At 43.4% G+C, this 21287-nt stretch overlaps 1 protein-coding gene across 1 annotated transcript in view; it reads right to left on the bottom strand.

Annotated features, from left to right (window-relative positions):
- The window catches only part of dlgap3 (discs, large (Drosophila) homolog-associated protein 3), a 319861-nt gene that overhangs the window by 183524 nt on the left and 115050 nt on the right, over window positions 1-21287 (bottom strand). Inside the window, exon 2 of the mRNA XM_061982422.2 lies at window positions 3948-4020. The gene's annotated coding sequence lies outside the window, so the exon portion shown is untranslated. The remainder of the gene's footprint in view (window positions 1-3947; window positions 4021-21287) is intronic.

The following is a 21287-nucleotide window of genomic DNA, read 5'->3' as shown; positions in this document are numbered from 1 at the left end:
AGGGTGTGGCTGTTGACGACGAGGGTGTGGCTGTTGACGACGAGGGTGTGGCTGTTGACGACGAGGGTGTGGCTGTTGACGACGAGGGTGTGGCTGTTGACGACGAGGGTGTGGCTGTTGACGACGAGGATGTTGCTGTTGACGACGAGGATGTGGCTGTTGACGACGAGGATGTGGCTGTTGACGACGAGGATGTGGCTGTTGACGACGAGGATGTGGCTGTTGACGACGAGGATGTTGCTGTTGACGACGAGGATGTGGCTGTTGACGACGAGGATGTGGCTGTTGACGACGAGGATGTTGCTGTTGACGACGAGGATGTTGCTGTTGACGACGAGGATGTTGCTGTTGACGACGAGGATGTTGCTGTTGACGACGAGGATGTTGCTGTTGACGACGAGGATGTGGCTGTTGACGACGAGGATGTGGCTGTTGACGACGAGGATGTGGCTGTTGACGACGAGGGTGTGGCTGTTGACGACGAGGGTGTGGCTGTTGACGACGAGGGTGTGGCTGTTGACGACGAGGATGTTGCTGTTGACGACGAGGATGTGGCTGTTGACGACGAGGATGTGGCTGTTGACGACGAGGATGTGGCTGTTGACGACGAGGATGTGGCTGTTGACGACGAGGATGTTGCTGTTGACGACGAGGATGTGGCTGTTGACGACGAGGATGTGGCTGTTGACGACGAGGATGTTGCTGTTGACGACGAGGATGTTGCTGTTGACGACGAGGATGTTGCTGTTGACGACGAGGATGTTGCTGTTGACGACGAGGATGTTGCTGTTGACGACGAGGATGTGGCTGTTGACGACGAGGATGTGGCTGTTGACGACGAGGATGTTGCTGTTGACGACGAGGATGTTGCTGTTGACGACGAGGATGTGGCTGTTGACGACGAGGATGTGGCTGTTGACGACGAGGATGTGGCTGTTGACGACGAGGATGTGGCTGTTGACGACGAGGATGTTGCTGTTGACGACGAGGATGTTGCTGTTGACGACGAGGATGTGGCTGTTGACGACGAGGATGTGGCTGTTGACGACGAGCATGTGGCTGACGACGAGCATGTGGCTGACGACGAAGATGTGGCTGACGACGAGGATGTGGCTGACGACGAGGATGTGGCTGACGAGGAGGATGACGACGACGACGAGGAGGATGACGACGACGACGAGGAGGATGACGACGACGACGAGGAGGATGACGACGACGACGACGACGAGGAGGATGACGACGACGACGACGAGGATGACGACGACGACGAGGATGACGACGACGAGGATGACGACGACGACGAGGATGACGACGACGACGACGAGGATGACGACGACGACGAGGATGACGACGAGGAGGATGACGACGACGAGGATGACGACGAGGAGGATGACGACGACGAGGATGACGACGAGGAGGATGACGACGAGGAGGATGACGACGACGAGGAGGAGGAGGAGGACGACGAGGATGATGACGAGGATGATGACGAGGATGTTGCTGACGACGACTAGGGTGTTGTTGTTGACGACGACTAGGGTGTTGTTGTTGTTGACAACGACGACTAGGGTGTTGTTGACGACGACGACTAGGGTGTTGTTGTTGACGACGACGACTAGGATGTTGTTGTTGACGACGAGGGTGTTGTTGACGACGAGGATGCTGCTGGCCTGTAAGTGAACTTGAATGAATGAAAGAACACACCAGACTCCAGATTGTCTTTCTTTGACACCACAAAAGGCTTCTTGTTTGAAGAAGGGAGGAAAATGGAGACTTATTTCTAAGAATAGCAGCCACAACCTCAGGCCAGTCGGCCCCGCCTGCTATTTTTCAATTTAGTGGCGTGCCAGCTCCAACATGTCTGACGCGCTTTTCTTCCATCTTCATCAACATTGTGTCGACCTTGACCTCTGACCTCGTATATCGCGCACCGTTTCAGCAGCGCTTGGGAATGAAAGTGGCACACACACTGAAGATGCTGTAGCTGTCAAACTCACCGCCTTGCCGCCACATCACTTTGGACCGCCACTGCATTTATTTCCTTTCCTTGCCCTTATGTGGGCTCGGTACCGCGGATGTCGTTGTGGCTTGTGCAGCCCTTTGAGACACCTGTGATTTAGGGCTATATAAATAAACATTGATTGATTGATTTAGACATCCCATTATTTTCATGTGGCACGCCACATTTTAGTGTTCCCAGCTACTTCATTTTTGTGGACGTCCAATTATGTGGCTCGTCCCATCATTTCTCTTGTGGCCGCCACGTCATGTGATCAGCCACATCTTTAATTAAGCCCGCCAAATTATTTTATGTGGCCTTCAATGTCATTTATGTGACCCACCACATCATTTTATGGGGCTTGCCACATCATTTTATGGGGCCCGCCACATCATTTTACAGGGCCCACCACATCATTTTACAGGGCCCACCACATCATTTTACGGGTCCCGCCACATCATTTTATGGGGTCCGCCACATTTTAAAGTGACCCATTCTATTTTTTTTATTTTGGTCCACCACGTCGTTTTGAATCGTCACTTCGTTTAAAAGTGGCGTGTCCCATCCTTTTTCTTGTGGTCCGCCACATCATTTATCTGACCAGCCACATCTTGAACTAGGCCCGCCTAATTCTTTCACGTGGCCCACCAGTCCATTTTATGTGGCCTGCCACATCATTTATGTGGCCCGCCATATAATTTTGAAGTGCCCCATCAGATCGTTCTAACGTGGCCAGCCACATTTTTTTGTATCATGGTCCGCCACATAGTTTTGGATCGTCGCTCCATTTAAAAATTGGCCTGTCCCATAATTTCAAAGTGGCACGCCACATCATTCAAATGTGGACCGCCACATCATTTTAATGGCCCTTCACATAATTTTATTGTGGACTGTCAGTCCAATTAAATGTAGCCCATCACATAATTATTTGGCCTGCCACGTCATTCAAGGGTGGCCCGTCACGTCATATTATGTGCTCTGCCACATCATTTTAGACCATCACTCCATTTAAACTTGGCCTGTCCCATCATTTTAAAGTGGCAAGCCACATAATCAAATTGCGGTCCACACAATCATTTTAAATTGCCCTGCCACTACTTTTTATGTGGCATGCCATATCTTTTTTTATGTGGCCAGCCATATCTTTACATGGCCAGCCATATCTTTTATTTAGTCAGCCACATCTTTTATTTAGCCAGCCATATCTTTTTTTATGTGGCCAGCCATATCTTTACGTGGCCAGCCATATCTTTTATTTAGCCAGCCACATCTTTTTTTATGTGGCCGGCCATATCTTTTTTTATGTGGCCGGCCATATCTTTTTTTATGTGGCCGGCCATATCTTTTTTTATTTGGCCGGCCATATCTTTTTTTATTTGGCCGGCCATATCTTTTTTTTTTGTGGCCAGCCACATCTTTTTATGTGGCCAGCCACAACTTTTTTTTTGTGGCCAGCCACATTTATATGGCCCACTGTCATTTAAGTGGTCCATTATATCATTTATGTGGCCTCTAAAAGGCTAGAGAAAAATCCCTTTCATGTTGCACATGCATATGTTCTATATTTTAATATCAGATTAGTTTTTTATTGAAAAATAAACCATGAAATATCTGCTTATTATGTTGACTTATAATTTGAAAGCAAGTTATCCATCAATGTGTAAAAAATATAATCACACAGTTGCCTCCTATATGTTTGCATTCATGTATATTGACTGTTGCATGTGGCCCTGTGAGGCCGGACATTTTTGTGTTGGCCCTCAATAAGTGGGCCCCTGCGACAGGCAGTGAGTGGCATGCACTTCCTTGAGGCTCCTTCACTGACTGCAGGCTAATCCTTGAGAGTTCCCAGCGGGCCCACTCCCACACTTCTCGCGGGGATGAATATCAAGGACATCACAGGAAGTGGGGATTTATAAAAACGTGGCACCAGCTAAGCGCTACTTACCACGGGCTCATCAGGAAACGGTGCGCCATGTTTTTGTGGGTGGAAACAGCCAGCGTTGGAGTTTTAGCTCAGTCTGTGAGAGAGAGAGAGAGAGAAAAAATACAAGACATCAGCTGACTGGTGTCTGCAGCGCATCGCTCACTCCCCGCGACGTAAACACACCCTGCCTGTGGAGGCTGACCTGTAAAAGTGGCGAGTAGAAGACTACCTGGCTGGCTGCAGGAGTCACAACAAGGAGGGCAATCATGGCTGGCGTGTGGAGAGCATGCACTAATAGGCGGGGGAGGAGTGCCTTCAGTTACCTCCAAGTGCAGTCGCATGATGTCTCACGTAGCCGCATGATGGCTCACGTAGTCTCATGTCTCACGTAGTTGCATGATGTCTCACGTAGCCACATGATGTCTCACGTAGTCGCATGATGTTTCACATGTCTCACATAGTCGCATGATGTTTCACATGTCTCACGTAGTCGCATGATGTCTCACATGAAGTCTCACGTAATCACATGAAGTCTCACGTAGTCGCAAGAAGTCTCACGCGGTCGCATGCCTCACATAGTCACGTCTCACGTGGTCGCATGTCGATGTCTCACGTGGTCGCATGTCGATGTCTCACGTAGTCGCATGATGCCTCACGTAGTCACATGATGTCTCACGTAGTCACATGATGTCTCACGTAGTCGCATGATGCCTCACGCGGTCCCATGATGCCTCACGCGGTCCCATGATGTCTCACGTGGTCGCATGATGTCTCACGCAATCCCATGATGCCTCACGTAGCCACGTGATGTCTCACATGATGCCTCACACGGTCCCATGATGCCTCATGTAGCCGCATGATGTCTCACGCGGTCCCATGATGCCTCACGTGGCCACATGATGTCTCACGCGGTCCCATGATGCCTCACATAGCCGCATGATGTCTCACGTAGTCGCATGATGCCTCACATGATGCCTCATGCAGTCGCATGATGTCTCATGCAGTCGCATGATGTCTCACGTAGTCGCATGATGTCTCACGTAGTCTCATGATGTCTCACGTAGTCGCATGATGCCTCACGCAGTCATATGTCTCACGTGGTCGCATGATGTCTCACGTGGTCGCATGATGTCTCACGTAGTCGCATGATGTCTCACGTAGTCGCATGATGTCTCACGTAGTCGCATGATGCCTCACGCGGTCATATGTCTCACGTGGTCGCATGTCGATGTCTCACGTAGTCGTATGATGCCTCACGCAGTCGCATGATGCCTCACGCAGTCATATGTCTCACGTGGTCGCATGATGTCTCACGTGGTCGCATGATGTCTCACGTAGTCGCATGATGTCTCACGTAGTCGCATGATGCCTCACGCGGTCATATGTCTCACGTGGTCGCATGTCGATGTCTCACGTAGTCGTATGATGCCTCACGCAGTCGCATGATGCCTCACGCAGTCGCATGATTCCACACGCAGTCGCATGATGCCTCACGCAGTCGCATGATGTCTCACGCAGTCGCATGATGCCTCACGTAGTCTCATGATGTCTCACATGATGTCTCACGCGGTCGCCTGGTGTCTCACGCGGTTGCCTGGTGTCTTTGCAGCCAAAGGCACTTTGGACACCCTGGCATAGCCTGGTATTGTAAGCAGGTTGCCTGTGCTACCCGCTCCTCTCTTTCTGCGTCTAGTTTACGTAGATACACAACCTTTTTGCAAATAAGAGTTTAGGTCTCCATGGTAACAGATATACAGTATGTTGACACACTCCTGCAAAACATAAACTGTTTGGGTTTTGATTCGTGCGGCGGCAGGTTTGCCCGTCCTGAAGGATCTGCTCGGCGGAGAGCGGCAGATGCTCCCTCCGATTGATTTGCCGGCGTGTGTGTGTGTGTGTGTGTGTGTGTGTGTGTGTGTGTGTGTGTGTAGTCATGTGAGAGTGTGCGAGTGATGTGTCGCTTTAGAGATAATTAGAACACAACTCTTTTGCTGTCCCTGCAGGCCACTGATCCAGCTGCTTTTATCTAATATAGGTCAGCTGTGACAAAGCCCTCTGCATGGACACTGATCAGCTCCCTTATACACACACACACACACACACACACACACACACACACACACACACACACCCACACACGTGCAGACATTTATGCTGCTCTTATACAGTACACACTAATAAGCTATGCTCCAAATATAATCAGTGCTGTCAAACGGTTACAACAGGCCATTTTGATATTTTTAATTTTCAAAACCAATACAATATTTATCGTATCCTTTGACGCGTTAAAGGTCCCGGGGACCCTAATGGGTCTCAGTCATTAAAGTGTTAAAAATAAGTCTTACTGTCAGGTTCGAACACCGAACTATCTATTAAACAAGACAAGAAGCAAGGAATCAAACAGAGACAGGTTTCAATTTAGCTCATGAGGAGAGCGCGTCGACCGGCACCCTCGTACAGTATCGCCCCACGCTGTGAGGAGGGAGTTCCACGTGTCCTTTATTTGGGCATTCCCGGACTACATAGCTGCAGCTGCATCTATGGGGAGGTGGTCATAAACAGCTGCACTGGGTCATAAACAGTTCAAACAATAAGGTGCCTGGAGTGGTGTCAGGTTTGCCCCCTCTTTGCTTGTAGATTTCGGGTCCCGATAAGGTCCTTCCTGTGGCTGTCCAAGATCTGAGAAACTGACACCTCTACAGCACATTCCATCGTACACAGTGGAGGTTTACAAGCTGTCTGCCTTTTGCTTGATAAGATCAAAGACAGCTTTGGTCTTCACGCAGGGCAACCTTAACTCATAGCAAACAAGTTGTGTGATAACTTATATACAATTATTCTGACACTTACTTTATTTAGAATGTTTTACTTTGAATATTTGTAGATCAACTTCAGATCGATCCGTTGACATAAATTGTTTAGTTTTTTTTTTAATGTTTTAAGCCAGGGGTGTCAAAACTTTTTTGGACGGGGGCCGAAAGCGATTGAGGAGTGTCCTGACCAGATATCTAGATCCCGAGATTGTTGTCAAATGTTCTTTGTCACATTGTTTACTTTCACGTGTTAAAGATTTGATGTCTCAGGTGTGATTCACTACAATAGGGCCCCACAGCACACTGGATTCCAGTTCATTGAAATACCACAACACTGGATATTAAGTTAAATTTAAGAACTTGCACACAAAGCAACACTGGAGGTGACTATGACGTGCGCATGCGTCCTAGGTCGCGTTGCGCCAGTGGACGGAGGGGATAAGGGGGTCTTAAACGACCATTGTGTGTGTGTGGATAAGGTTAGGTGGGATTTATCCTGCAGGGGCCTCAAAGGAATACAACCTGCGGAGGTACTTTGACGAGACGTCCACATTTCGATGTCTCTTGGGCCCTTGTTCTTTTGCATGCTGATAACACGTGGTCCTGCGCAGGGTCCGTCTTCCGCATGACTGTAGTTGATCAGGGCCATCTCGCACAGCCGGAGCCGTGTCCGGACCAACTGGACCTTAGCCAAGAAGGCGGAGGAGAGAAAGCCAGGCGTGCGGAGAAGAGGAGGGTGAGGTAATTATTCTCCCATTCTTCTGCCGCCCGTCCGTCTCCGCCAAAGTCCGAGCGGCTAACTCTGACAGGAGTTTCCCCTCACCTCCTTCCGGTGGCTGATCCAAGCGAGCGTAGCGAGGAGCAAGTCCGGCTGTGTCGTGAGCCGACGGGGGCAGTAATTGGTCCAGATGTGAACCACTGCTGGCCTTTGCAAGGCAATAATAATGTCGCATTGCGGGGGATCTGCTCCGTCTCCTTCTGCCTCTTTCAGCCAGAAAACGGTGCAAAGCGAGCAGGGAAGGGTCACGCGGGGCTTGGAGCTGCGGGTATTTATACAAATAGAATCAATATTTAATGCTCCCCCTCGCCGCTGACTCGCTCGCTATCTCTGACTCCGACAAAAGGCTGCAGTGAGGGGCATTAATTAGGGCCAGACATGCGCCAAGGATTCCCCCAAAGGGCAGAGCAGTGAGTCCAGTTCATACCAGGCCAGCACAGCCCTGCTTTCTTCCGCACTCCTTTAAGGAAAAAAAAGTGACTCAGATTCAAAGAGTTTTCTTGGTATTAACGCGAGCGAGTATCTTCACTTGCAGACTGCGTGCGATTTTGCGAACATTCCCCAAAGTCAAGTCACCCTCAAATGTGAGTTTAATCCCGCCATGTCCTTCGAGGGAGTGGAGATTCTTGTTCTTATGTAATGTGACTTTTTCAGTTGATTATATTCAAAGACTTGAGGGAAAGTACTGCATTTTTATAACTGCTGCATCAATATGGGAGGACATCACAATTGGGATTTTCTATTCACTTAATGGCAAAAAATCAAAAAGTATATATATATATATATATATGTATGTATATATGTATGTACAGTATATACAAACCCCGTTTCCATATGAGTTGGGAAATTGTGTTAGATGTAAATATAAACGGAATACAATGATTTGCAAATCATTTTCAACCCATATTCAGTTGAATATGCTACAAAGACAACATATTTGATGTTCAAACTGATAAACCTTTTTTTTTGCAAATAATCATTAACTTTAGAATTTGATGCCAGCAACACGTGACAAAGAAGTTGGAAAGGTGGCAATAAATACTGATAAAGTTGAGGAATGCTCATCAAACGCTTATTTGGAACATCCCACAGGTGAACAGGCAAATTGGGAACAGGTGGGTGCCATGATTGGGTATAAATGTAGATTCCATGAAATGCTCAGTCATTCACAAACAAGGATGGGGCGAGGGTCACCACTTTGTCAACAAATGCATGAGCAAATTGTTGAACAGTTTAAGAAAAACCTTTCTCAACCAGCTATTGCAAGGAATTTAGGGATTTCACCATCTACGCTCCGTAATATCATCAAAGGGTTCAGAGAATCTGGAGAAATCACTGCACGTAAGCAGCTAAGCCCGTGACCTTCGATCCCTCAGGCTGTACTGCATCAACAAGCGACATCAGTGTGTAAAGGATATCACCACATGGGCTCAGGAACACTTCAGAAACCCACTGTCCGTAACTACAGTTGGTCGCTACATCTGTAAGTGCAAGTTAAAACTCTCCTATGCAAGGCAAAAACTGTTCATCAACAACACCCAGAAACACCGTCGGCTTCGCTGGGCCTGAGCTCATCTAAGATGGACTGATACAAAGTGGAAAAGTGTTCTGTGGTCTGACGAGTCCACATTTCAAATTGTTTTTGGAAACTGTGGACGTCGTGTCCTCCGAACCGAAGAGGAAAAGAACCATCCGGATTGTTATAGGCGCAAAGTGTAAAAGGCAGCATGTGTGATGGTATGGGGGTGTATTAGTGCCCAAGACATGGGTAACTTACACATCCGTGAAGGCGCCATTAATGCTGAAAGGTACATACAGGTTTTGGAGCAACATATGTTGCCATCCAAGCAACGTTACAATGGACGCCCCTGCTTATTTCAGCAAGACAATGCCAAGCCACGTGTTACATCAACGTGGCTTCATAGTAAAACAGTGCGGGTACTAGACTGGCCTGCCTGTAGTCCAGACCTGTCTCCCATTTGAAAATGTGTGGCGCACTATGAAGCCTAAAATACCACAATAGAGTCCCCCGGACTGTTGAACAACTTAAGCTGTACATCAAGCAAGAATGGGAAAGAATTCCACCTGAGAAACTTAAAAAATGTGTCTCCTCAGTTCCCAAACGTTTACTGAGTGTTGTTAAAAGGAAAGGCCATGTAACACAGTGGTGAACATGCCCTTTCCCAACTACTTTGGCACGTGTTGCAGCCATGAAATTCTAAGTTAATTATTATTTGCAAAAAAAAAATAAAGTTTATGAGTTTGAACATCAAATATGTTGTCTTTGTAGTGCATTCAATTGAATATGGGTTGAAAAGGACTTGCAAATTATTGTATTCCGTTTATATTTACATATAACACAATTTCCTAACTCATATGGAAACGGGGTTTGTATGTATATGTATGTATGTATGTATATATATATATATATATGTATGTATATATTTACTGTATGTATGTATATCATATACATATATATAATGTATGTTTGTATATATATATATGTATGTATGTGTGTATATATATGTATATGTGTATATTAGGGCTGTAACGGTACGTGTGTTTGTATTGAACAGTTTCAGTACGGGGGTTTCGGTTTGGTTCGGAGGTGTACCGAACGAGTTTCCACACGAACATATTAAGCTAAAGTCTTAACAATCTGCTCCGCTTCATTCTGCTTCTGTCTCTGTCAGTACTCTACACAGCACCCAGCATTGTCGCACCCACGCAACTATCTGATTGGTTACACACAGAGCGGTAACAGCCAATCAGCAGTGCGTATTCAGATCGCATGGAGTCAGTGGTCCAGCGTCGAACAGATAGATGTTTAGCAGGTAAGCATCAGGCAGCGGACTCTCCCCAAATTATAATAAACACCTCCCAGTCAACTACTAGTAACATCACTATGAGCCCGTTGACGTTCTAGAAATATAAACGGCAGCTCAGCTCGCTCGCAGTCCTGGCTTGAGGTGAAGGCTAATTAGCTTTTAGCGTAACGTTAGCTCATTTTGGTGTGTGTGTGTGTGTGTGTGTGTGTGTGTGTGTGTGTGTGTGTGTGTGTGTGTGTGTGTGTGTGTGTGTGTGTGTGTGTGTGTGTGTGTGTGTGTTGTTACGGACCGCAAAGCCTGTCATTTCACTTTACCTTTTTCTGTGTTGATTGAGCTGTGTTGAAGCAGCAAAAAAGGACATTATGTTAAATGAAGAGTTTCCGTCTCTGATAGTTGATATAATAATGTAACTGCATCATTAAGCCGACATGAACTCCATGGTGTTCAGGGATGAATAGTCTCTCCTATTGCTATTGTACTATTTTTTTCAGCTATAGTTACATTAATCATTAGTAATGTAGCAGCTTAGTTTTGAATGGCAGGGTCTCTGCTATCACATGTTGATAAAAAAAATATAACATTTACATAATACAAATCAACTACAGGCTTCCTAAATGCTGTAATAAATTAAGCATGATGAGTTGACTTGAAACTGTTAAATGTTGCACTTTTTATATGTAGAAGAAAAGTTTTGTCATTTTATTTAATCTGAGCAACAACTTGAGGCAGTTTAATGTTGATTAACGTGGGCAGAATTATTATAGTGTTCCCAATGTTAAAAGGATAAAGCCATTGTTTACAAATTTGGTAAATATATTACCAAAAAATTTATATTTTGTTGTTTTCTTACTGTACCGAAAATGAACCGAACCGTGACCTCTAAACCGAGGTATGTACCGAACCGAAATTTGTGTACCGTTACACCCCTAGTGTATATGTGTATATATATGTGTATATGTGTATATGTATGTGTATATGTGTATATGTATGTGTATATGTATTTATGTATATATGTATGTGTATATGTATGTATGTATGTGTGTGTGTATATATATATATATATATATATATATATGTGTACATAAATAAAAAAACTTGGTCAAAATATTTAAGTGTTTTTATACGTTTTTTGAGCACATACAACAATACAGTGAGTCATTAAACAGAATTAAGTCATTAAATGGATTTTGCAAAAAATAAGACTTAAAATGGCATGCAAACACCTTTTCATAAGAGTAGAAACACTATGGACGGCTAGAAGACTGAACGACACTTTGGTTGAAAAAAAAAAACTGGATCTGGAAGGACATTTAAAAAAAAAAAAAAAATATATATATATAATTATTATACTCGTGAGCAAAGAAAAAATACGTAGAGGAGCCGCTTTGTCTTATAAGCCACAGGGTTCAAAGTGTAGGGAAAAAGTAGCGGTTTATAGTCTGGAATTTACTGTATACAGTATGTATTATAGGCACAAAGAAGCATTTGAGTTCAATTAATTTTGTCCCAGGTGAGAACAGTTACCCAAATATTGAACTCCACATGCTCTTAGAACCTTTTAGAGCTGAAATAATAATAGGCATTTATTTGATAAACACACAAAGACTTCCAGTGCACATAATGACGTCTACTTCAAAGAGGCGGTGGAAGTGCAGTGAAATAGTCTTTCCCTAACGTGATGCTTTATATAACAATTGCAAATTGATTTTGCTAAATCGCTACCTCTGGCAGCGTCAATCAAAACTTTTGGACAATTGTTTATGTATAAGAGCGCATTGGCGCTCATCTCTCATATTATGAAGACAATGGAGCGGCTCTTTCTCAGCTTCCTCAGACCACAGGTGCAACATGCCCAGGACAGCCTGCAGTTTGAGTACCAGGCAGGCGTTGGTGTGGAAAATGCTAACCTTTACCTGCTGCACCGAGCCCACTCACACCTGGATAAGGGAAATGGCGCTGTGAGGATCCTGTTCCTGGACTTCTCGAGTGCCTTTAATACTATCCAGCCCCGCCTTCTCCAGGACAAGCTGGACAGAATGCGAGTGGACCCCTGCCTGGTTGCCTGGATTTCAGACTACCTCACCGATAGGCCACAGTACGTCAGACTGAAGGACATCACACCTGACACTGTGATCAGCAGCACCGGAGCACCGCAGGGAACGATGCTGGCCCCTCTTCTCTTCACCCTGTACACCGCTGACTTCTGCTACAACTCAGAGCTGTGTCACATTCAGAAGTACGAGGATGACACAGCCATGGTCGGGTGCATCAGGTACTGCAGAGAGGAGGAGTTTCGGAGGCTGGTGAGGGACTTTGTTGTCTGGTGCCACAGGAACCTCTTGCAGCTCAATCCTTCAAAGACCAAGGAGCTGGGCATTGACTTTGGGAGCTCGAGTCCAAGGTCACAACCTATTGTGATCGAGAGAGTCGAGGTACAGACCGTGGATTCATTCAAGTACCTCTGGGTGTGGGTGGACTATAAGCTGGACTGGACTGTTAACACGGACCACTTGTACTGGAAAGGACAGAGCTGGCTGTACTTCCTGAGGAGGCTGCACTCCTTCAACATCTGTAAAAAACTATTGTGGATGTACTACCAGTCTGTGGTTGTCACTGTTCTGTACTACATCGTAGTGTGCTGTGGGGGCAGTACTTTTAAGAAGGACAGCTCCAGACTGGAGAAACTGATCAGGCGGAATAAAACTGGACTCACTGGTGACGGTGGCAGAGAAGAGGACTGTGGAAAAACTAGGGAGCATCCTGGATGATGCCAGTCAACTTCTACATACCGTTGTCAGTAGCCAGAGGAGCCTGTTCAGTGCTAGACTGCTTCATCCCAAGTGCAGGACTAATGGACTCAAAAACTCCTTTGTCCCACACGCCATTAGACTGTACAACTCCTCTCTGGGGGGGAAGGGGGGTACTAGGATGACAGGGGATGCAAAACAATAACAGTGCAATACTTTTTCATAACATGGTCACTACTGCCTAGTTTCTCTTGTTATATTCTTATTTTACTGTTATATTTTTATTCTCATTGTTGCTTTTTATTCTATTGTAATATTTTTCTATTTTGTTTCCATTTATAACCCCATTATTTCCTTTTTTTTAATTTATTTTTTTTATTCGATCTCAATTTTGTACACTGCTGCTGGAATTTGAATTTTCCTGAGGGAACTCTCCTGAAGGAATCAAAGTACTATCTATCTATTATCTATTAGGTATGGGAGTACCTAATCTAATGTCCAGCTTTTGCATACCTACTGTATATTTCGCAGGAAGAAAACGGTGTAAAAGGGAAGTATTGCAATGCCAGGAAGTAAGCATCATTAGGCCACGAGTGTCCCCTACTTTGCATGGACACCTTAATTAATTTCACTAAGCCTCTTTCCGGTGCAGGCCGGCAGTAGCTGGAGGAGGGTGGAGGTGACCTCTTGACCTACAATGAGTGTCTCATCTTACTATCAGCCAAGATTTATCGCCACGGGAGCTCCTGTTTGTTGTCTTGCCTTTTGCCCAACAAACACACAAATCTCATTCAGTATGTGATATTCCAACTGTTGGCCTTCACATGACCCGCTTCAAATCTGCCTCCCCGGCTGCAGAGAGAGACACACACACACACACACACACACACACACACACACACACACACACACACACACACACACACACACACACACACACACACACACCCACACACACACACACATTCTTGTATATGTTACCTTCTTGAGACCTGAGAAAAATGCCTACCTCTTTAGGACCACCCTTTCTAGATATATAAAGATCTGTATTTACAACATTAATAATACATACGTACTATGCAAATATAAAAAAGCTTTTTGTGAAAAATTAATTGGAATTTCACAAGAAAAACTTGGCAGTATTATAATAAAAGTCATCATTTTACTCAACACAAGTCAAAATTTTACAAGAAAAATTGAACATTTGTGCAACATTACGATGGAATTTTACTCAATAACAGTCGTAATTTTACAAGAATAGTTTAAAATGTTGGCAATTTTATGAAAAGAGTCATAATTTTACTCGACATAAGTCAATATTTTATAAGAAATCTTAGAAATGTTGGCAATATTATAATAGTAATCGTAATTTTACTTGGCAAAATTATGACAAGTCATAATTTTACTCCAAAAATGTCACCATTTTACAAGAACAAAAAAAATAGCAATATTGTGAAAAAAGTTCGAATTTGATATGACAAATGTCACTATTTTGCATTAAAAAGTAATAATTTTATGAGAAAATATTACAGAAACTGAAAGAATATGAGAAATTGTTCCCAATTTTACAAGATTAAAGTCGACACAATGTGAGAAAAAGACTGCTTTTAATAACTGTAATAACTTTGTTATTACAGTGTCTCTATATACATATTTATTCTATTTAAAAAAATTTTTTTTTTGCCATTTTTGGGTGCATTTCAAGGTCTTACACACACTCATTATTACATATGTTGTTGGCCAGAGGAGGAGCACTTCAAATTTTTACACACACTTGTTATTTCATATGTTGACCAGAGAGGGAACACTTTTAAAAGCGACACACACAGTCAATTTGAAAAATCCCACCTTTTTGGGACCACCCTCATTTTGACAGACGTCACCAGCAGGGGTGCAAATGACACATTGTCTATTAGATGCAGTGTTACTGGGACCATGATTTATGTCATCACTTGTTCCCTAATCCTCATATGGAAAGTATTTTCCCTTGATGTCTCAAGAAGGGTAGAGATACAAGAACACACACACACACACACACACACACACACACACACACACACACACACACACACCATCTCTCGACCTAATGGGTTCTGACTGTACACAAATCAAGGAGACGCAGCAGCTCAAGGCGTGCCTGCACACACACTGCACATAGCAGCGAGGTGGTAGCGGCACACAAGTGCATGCATAAGTCATACACACACACACACACACACACACACACATATATATATATATATATATATATATATATATATATATATATATATATATATATATATATATATATATCCCTGAGAGAGAGGAAAGGGCTGCTGAGAGGAAGGTAAAGCACAGAGAGACCAGCTTGAAGTATAATGGAAAGTGGAGGCTTAAAGAAGCGACAAGAGCCCTCTGTGCATCACATCTGTATGAAGACGTGCAGCTGTGCTTTTCTTCACGGTCACGTCTCTTCAAGGTTGCATAACCGCTCACTATTGCTGTCTCCAGAACATTTATCCTCATGACTATTTAAAGGGGCTGTTTGCAACTTGCTCAAAATTGTATTTTTCAAACCAGAAATTCTAACAAGAACATCACCAGCTAGTTTGTCACCATTAGCGGATTAACACACACACACACACGCATATATTTGTGTATATATGTATATATATTTGGGTTGTACGGTATACCAGTATTAGTATAGTAGCGCAATACTAATGAATCATATTCGGTACTATACCGCCTCTAAAAAGTACCGGTCCCCCGCCCCTTGTCGTCGTTACGTCGTGACATTGCTGGTTTTACGAGCAGAGGAGCATGTTTGGCAGCGCACACACACAGAGTACTTACAAGCAGACACAGTGTGTAGACAGAAAAGGGAGAATGGACGCATTTTTGGTGCAAAAAGTAAAGATAAAGGTGAAGTTATAACACTGAAACACCCTCAGGAAGAGCTGCTTTAAGACATGTCTAGCTAGCTCGCGGCTAACAGTGTTTTAGCTACTTCTAAATCACTAATCCTCGCCTCCATGGCGACAAATAACATACGTTTCTTACAGGTACCATTATCACTGCAGGATGAGGAATAGCTAAACATGCTTCACTACACACCGTAGGAGGATACAATAGCTCATCGGCGTCACAATGTAAACAAATGCCATGGGTGGATCTACACCTGACATCCACTGTAATGATACCAAGTACAATAGCGTATGTAGTCAATACTACTATGATTACAGAGATTTTTTAGCATCACAAAATCTTTTTTTCGTTTTTTATTTTTATTTTTTATTCATACTCAGGAAATATGTCGCTGGACACATGAGGACTTTGAAAATGACCACTGTATGATCCTGTAGCTACTTGGTATCGGATCGATACCTAAATGTGTGGTATCATCCAAAACTAATGTAAAGTGTCAAACAAGAGAAGAATAAGTGATTATTACATTGTAACAGAAGTGTAGATAGAACATGTTAAAATAAGCAGATATTAACAGTAAATGAACAAGTGGATTAATAATCAATTATTTACAGTTTGTGCCTCATGTGTACAAAATAATAGGTGTATAAATGACACAATTTGTTTCTGCATACGTCAGCAGACTAATTAGGAGTCTTTGTTTACTTACTACTAAAAAACAAGTTGTCTAGTATGTTCACTATTTTATTTAAGGACTAAATTACAATAATAAACATATGTTTCATGTACACTAAGATTTTTTGTTAAAATAAAGCCAATAATGACATTTATTGTGGTACCCTTTTATTAAGAAAAGTATTGAAATACATTTTAGTACCGGTACCAAAATATTGTGATCAGTACAACACTAGTATGTATATATATTAGTGCTGTCAAACTATTAATATTTAATCATGATCAATCACAGTCATAACATTTATCACATTATGATAGCACATACAAATATGCAGGAAAAAAACCTCCCAACAGACATCACACATGGGACGGTTAAGTAAGTGAGAGTTGTTTTAGTTATATTGTAAAACTCACCAATGTTGCTTGGAGTGATGAACGAAGCATACACACAAGTAGAAACGCTATGGATGACCAGAAGACCAAACGGCACTTCCACTTCCGGTTCAGAGCTCGACAAAAAAAAGCAATGTAGCATCGCATCGCCTGCAGTGAGAAAACTCGTCCAAAAGTGAAGTGAATTATATTTATATAGCGCTTTTCTCTCGTGACTCAAAGCGCTTTTACATAGTGAAACCCAATATCTGAGTTACATTTAAAGCAGTGTGGGTGGCACTGGGAGCAGTGCATTTGACCCATCACCCTTGATCACCCCCTGGGAGGTGAGGGGAGCAGTGAGCAGCAGCGGTGGCAGCGCCCGGGAAGTGTCTTTGCCTTTTTCTTTTTTTTTTTTTTTTAACAATTTTATGTCGTCCGCGAAGAAAAACACAAATTGGCCGCACCGTTTTATCAACCGCAGGGTCCAAAGTGTAGGCAATTCACGTATTTGCCATTATATCCTTATCAGTGACGGAGCAGGAAGTGGCTAGGGATACATTTGCGGTAACATTTGAGATGAATCTCTCTGTCTACGTACAAGGAGGGGCGGCCCTGGGATGCAATATAGTTTTATGGCTTAATGTATGGACACAAATTCCCAGGCGTGCGTAATCACCGCTGCCTCGTTAAGCAGCTCCCCTCTCTTTCAATTAAGCGTCAATCTCCAGTCTTCCATGCGTCGCCACTCACGGTGACTCGGGGTCGCAGACTGACGAAACAAATTGGCAAAGCGTAAAAGTGTTAGCTTGTGTTCGTCGCTGTTTAGAACGACTGAGCTGATGATTCATCGCTCGTGAATCCAGGAGTCCACCGACGGCCCATGGTGTAATCAGCAGCGCTCTCATTACTCGCCGTGCCACCTGTGACAGATTTGTGCGGGTGTCGGTAAACCTCCAGAGCTCGTCTTTGCGTGTTCCTCTGAATGCGATTTAATGTCCAGGTCCTTCCACCCCCCCTTGAGAACTCAATCCTGTGCTTGCTAATGTATTACGGATCATTAGACAAACATACTGGCTGAGCACTGATTACAAAACTGAATGATGCATGCTATTTTGCCACATTGTGTGTGTGCTTGTATTTCTACCCTTCGTGAGACATCAACAAGGAAAAGTGGCTTCCAAATGAGGAGGCGTGAACAAGTAAAGACCGAAATTTTGGTCCCAGTACGGAAAACCTTTGCATCTAATAGAGCAGTGTTTTGCAACCTTTTTTGAGCCAAGGCACATTTTCTGCGTTGAAAAAATGCGAAAATCACTAAAAAACGAAACTCAGTTGACAGTAAAAAGTCGTTGTCACAAATGTTGGATATGACTTTAAAGCATAACCAAGCATGCATCACTATAGCTCTTGTCTCAAAGTAGGTGTACTGTCACCACCTGTCACATCACACCCTGACTTATTTGGACTTTTTTGCTGTTTACCTGTGTAAAGTGTTTTACTTCTTGTCCTGCTCTCCTATTTTGGTGGCTTTTTCTCTTTTTTTGGTATTTTCCTGTAGCAATTTCACGTCTTCCTTTGAACGATATTTCCCATATCTGCTTTGTTTTAGCAATCAAGAATATTTCAGTTGTTTTTATCCTTCTTTGTGGGGACATTGTTGATTGTCATCTCATGTTCGGAAGTACTTTGTGGACGCCGTCTTTGCTCCACAGTAAGTCTTTGCTGTCGTCCAGCATTTTGTTTTTGTTTACTTTGTAGCCAGTTCAGTTTTAGTTTTGTTCCCGCATAGCCTTCCCTAAGTTTCAATGCCTTTTCTTAGGGGCACTTACTCACTTTGTTTATTTTTGTTTAAGCATTAGACACCTTTTTACCTGCACGCTGCCTCCCCCTGTTTCCAATATCTACAAAGCAATTAGCTACCGGCTGCCACCTACTGATATGGAAGAGTATTACACGGTTATTCCGCCGAGCTCTAGACAGCACCGACACTTAACAACAACACATCATTTGCAGACTATAATTTACTGGTTTGCAAAAAATATTTTTAACCCAAATAGGTGAAATTAGATCGTCTCCCATGGCACACCAGACTGTGTCTCACGGCACACTAGTGTGCACGGCACAGTGGTTGAAAAACACTGTAATAGAGAGCCAAATACTAGAGTCTGTGAACATTGCTCCAAAGTCAGGATTTTTTTGTTGATTTAGTGTGCGTACAAAAGTAAACCTTGACAGGTGCAAAGGCATATCCATCCATCCATTTTACTACCGCTTATTATCCCTTTTGGGGTCACGGGGGTTGCTGGAGCCTATCTCGGCTACAATCGGGCGGAAGGCAGGGTACACCCTGGACAAATCGCCATCTCACCGCAGGGCCGACAGACGCACAATATTCACACTCACATTCACACACGAGGGACCATTTAGTGTTGCCAATCAAAGGCATATGATAAAACAAGACGGCAGCTAAAGGACTTTTTTCATATAAAATTAAGAAATTTATCACAATATTGCCAATTTTTTTGTTGTTCTTGTAAAATAGTGACTTTTTTTTTTTTATAAAATAGTGACACATTTCTTGTAAAATAGTGACATTTTTTGAGTAAAATTATGACATTTATCATTTGGCCAAGTAAAATTCAGATTATTATAATGCCAAATTTGAAAGTTTTTCTTATAAAATTGTGACTTTTGTCGAGTAAAAAGACGACTCTTTTCATATAATTGCCAAAATGCTAAGCTTGTCTTGTAAAACTGCGACTGTTATTGATTTAAATTTCAACTTTTATCATAATGCTCAAATGTTCAGTTTTTCTTGGAACATTTTGACTTGCGTTGAGTAAAATTATTAATACTTCCAACATTCTAAGTTTTTCTTGTGAAATTTTAACTCATTTTTCACAACAAACTTTTTTATATTTGCTTAGTATGTATATATTATTAATGTTGTAAATACACTTCTTTATATATCTAGAAAGGCTGGTCCTAAAGAGGGAGGCATTTTTCTCAGGTCTCAAGAAGGTAGCAAGTGTGTGTGTGTGTGTGTGTGTGTGTGTGTGTGTGTGTGTGTGTGTGTGTGTGTGTGTGTGTGTGTGTGTGTGTGTTCCAACAATGAGGTCATTTCAGAGAAGACGGTCTGAAGGTAATGAACAGGATGTCCATTAGAGGCAGACTATTGGTCATGTGACACCAGGGTTAGAGCGGGGGTCTGAGACGTCATGCGAGACCACGTCACTCAAGGTCAGTGCATCGTCTCTTCATTTGGAGGGAGAAAAAAAAAAGATCCGATGATTTCCAAACAAGTGAAACCATGAACTCTAAAAAGAACACCAACCGAGGGCTGTCTACACCCGATATCGAAAATGGGTCCGATATCGGCCAAAAAAATGATTGGATGATATCTTCTAGGGTTGTATGGTATATGGGCTAACGCTAGCTGTCCAAATTGCTATCTTAAGCCAACAACACCCAGTGCTAATGCGCGCGTTACGTACGTATGTAATTAGGTCGTTACGTCTTACTAGCCGTAAGGAGGCATTTACTGTGTCATATACTTTGGACAGTTAGCGCCCCCTAGACATCTGTGTGAAAGTTGCAAACTGACATTTTAACTTTATTGTTGTTGTCGCCAAAAACAATTACTTAGTAACCTTAAAGACATAACTCCATTCCAGATGGTTAATAATGAATAGGTTAGTGTTGTTTCTACCTACCTTGACTCATTTCACTTGATGAAACCGTATCGAACATTTCAAAGGACAAAATAATAAAAGTATCTATTGGTTTTGGATCAATATCGGCCAAATATGTAGGTTGCAATATCAGTATCGCATCACAAGGGACAAAAGCTGCATCGGGAAACTAATACGTGGATTTAAATGGGCAATATGTATCTAATAGTCGGACCTGGACACAAAAGTGCATCGGTGCGGTTGTGGAGGACACGGCGACTCGTGTTGAGATGAATAAGCATCTTTGATTGTGGTAATGGCCCCCAGGCCTCTACTTTGGTCCCTATATTAATGTCGGAGCAGCCAGGCCACCTTTTATGCTGCTAGCGTAGGCGCTAACGTTGCTGTTATAAGTACATCAAAACGCTGATTCCACTGCGTTTCAGGGGGCACTCGTTATTCAAATGAGCACTCTGAGCACCATAGCATCTTGAGCCGTTGCTACAATACTGCTAGCGTCAGTCGCTACAATACTGTTAGCGTCAGTCGCTATTATTTAATTGTATG

The sequence above is a fragment of the Nerophis lumbriciformis genome, linkage group LG21 (assembly GCF_033978685.3).
Source record: "Nerophis lumbriciformis linkage group LG21, RoL_Nlum_v2.1, whole genome shotgun sequence".
NCBI lineage: Eukaryota > Metazoa > Chordata > Actinopteri > Syngnathiformes > Syngnathidae > Nerophis > Nerophis lumbriciformis.
This window is presented reverse-complemented; position numbering and strand designations above follow the sequence as displayed.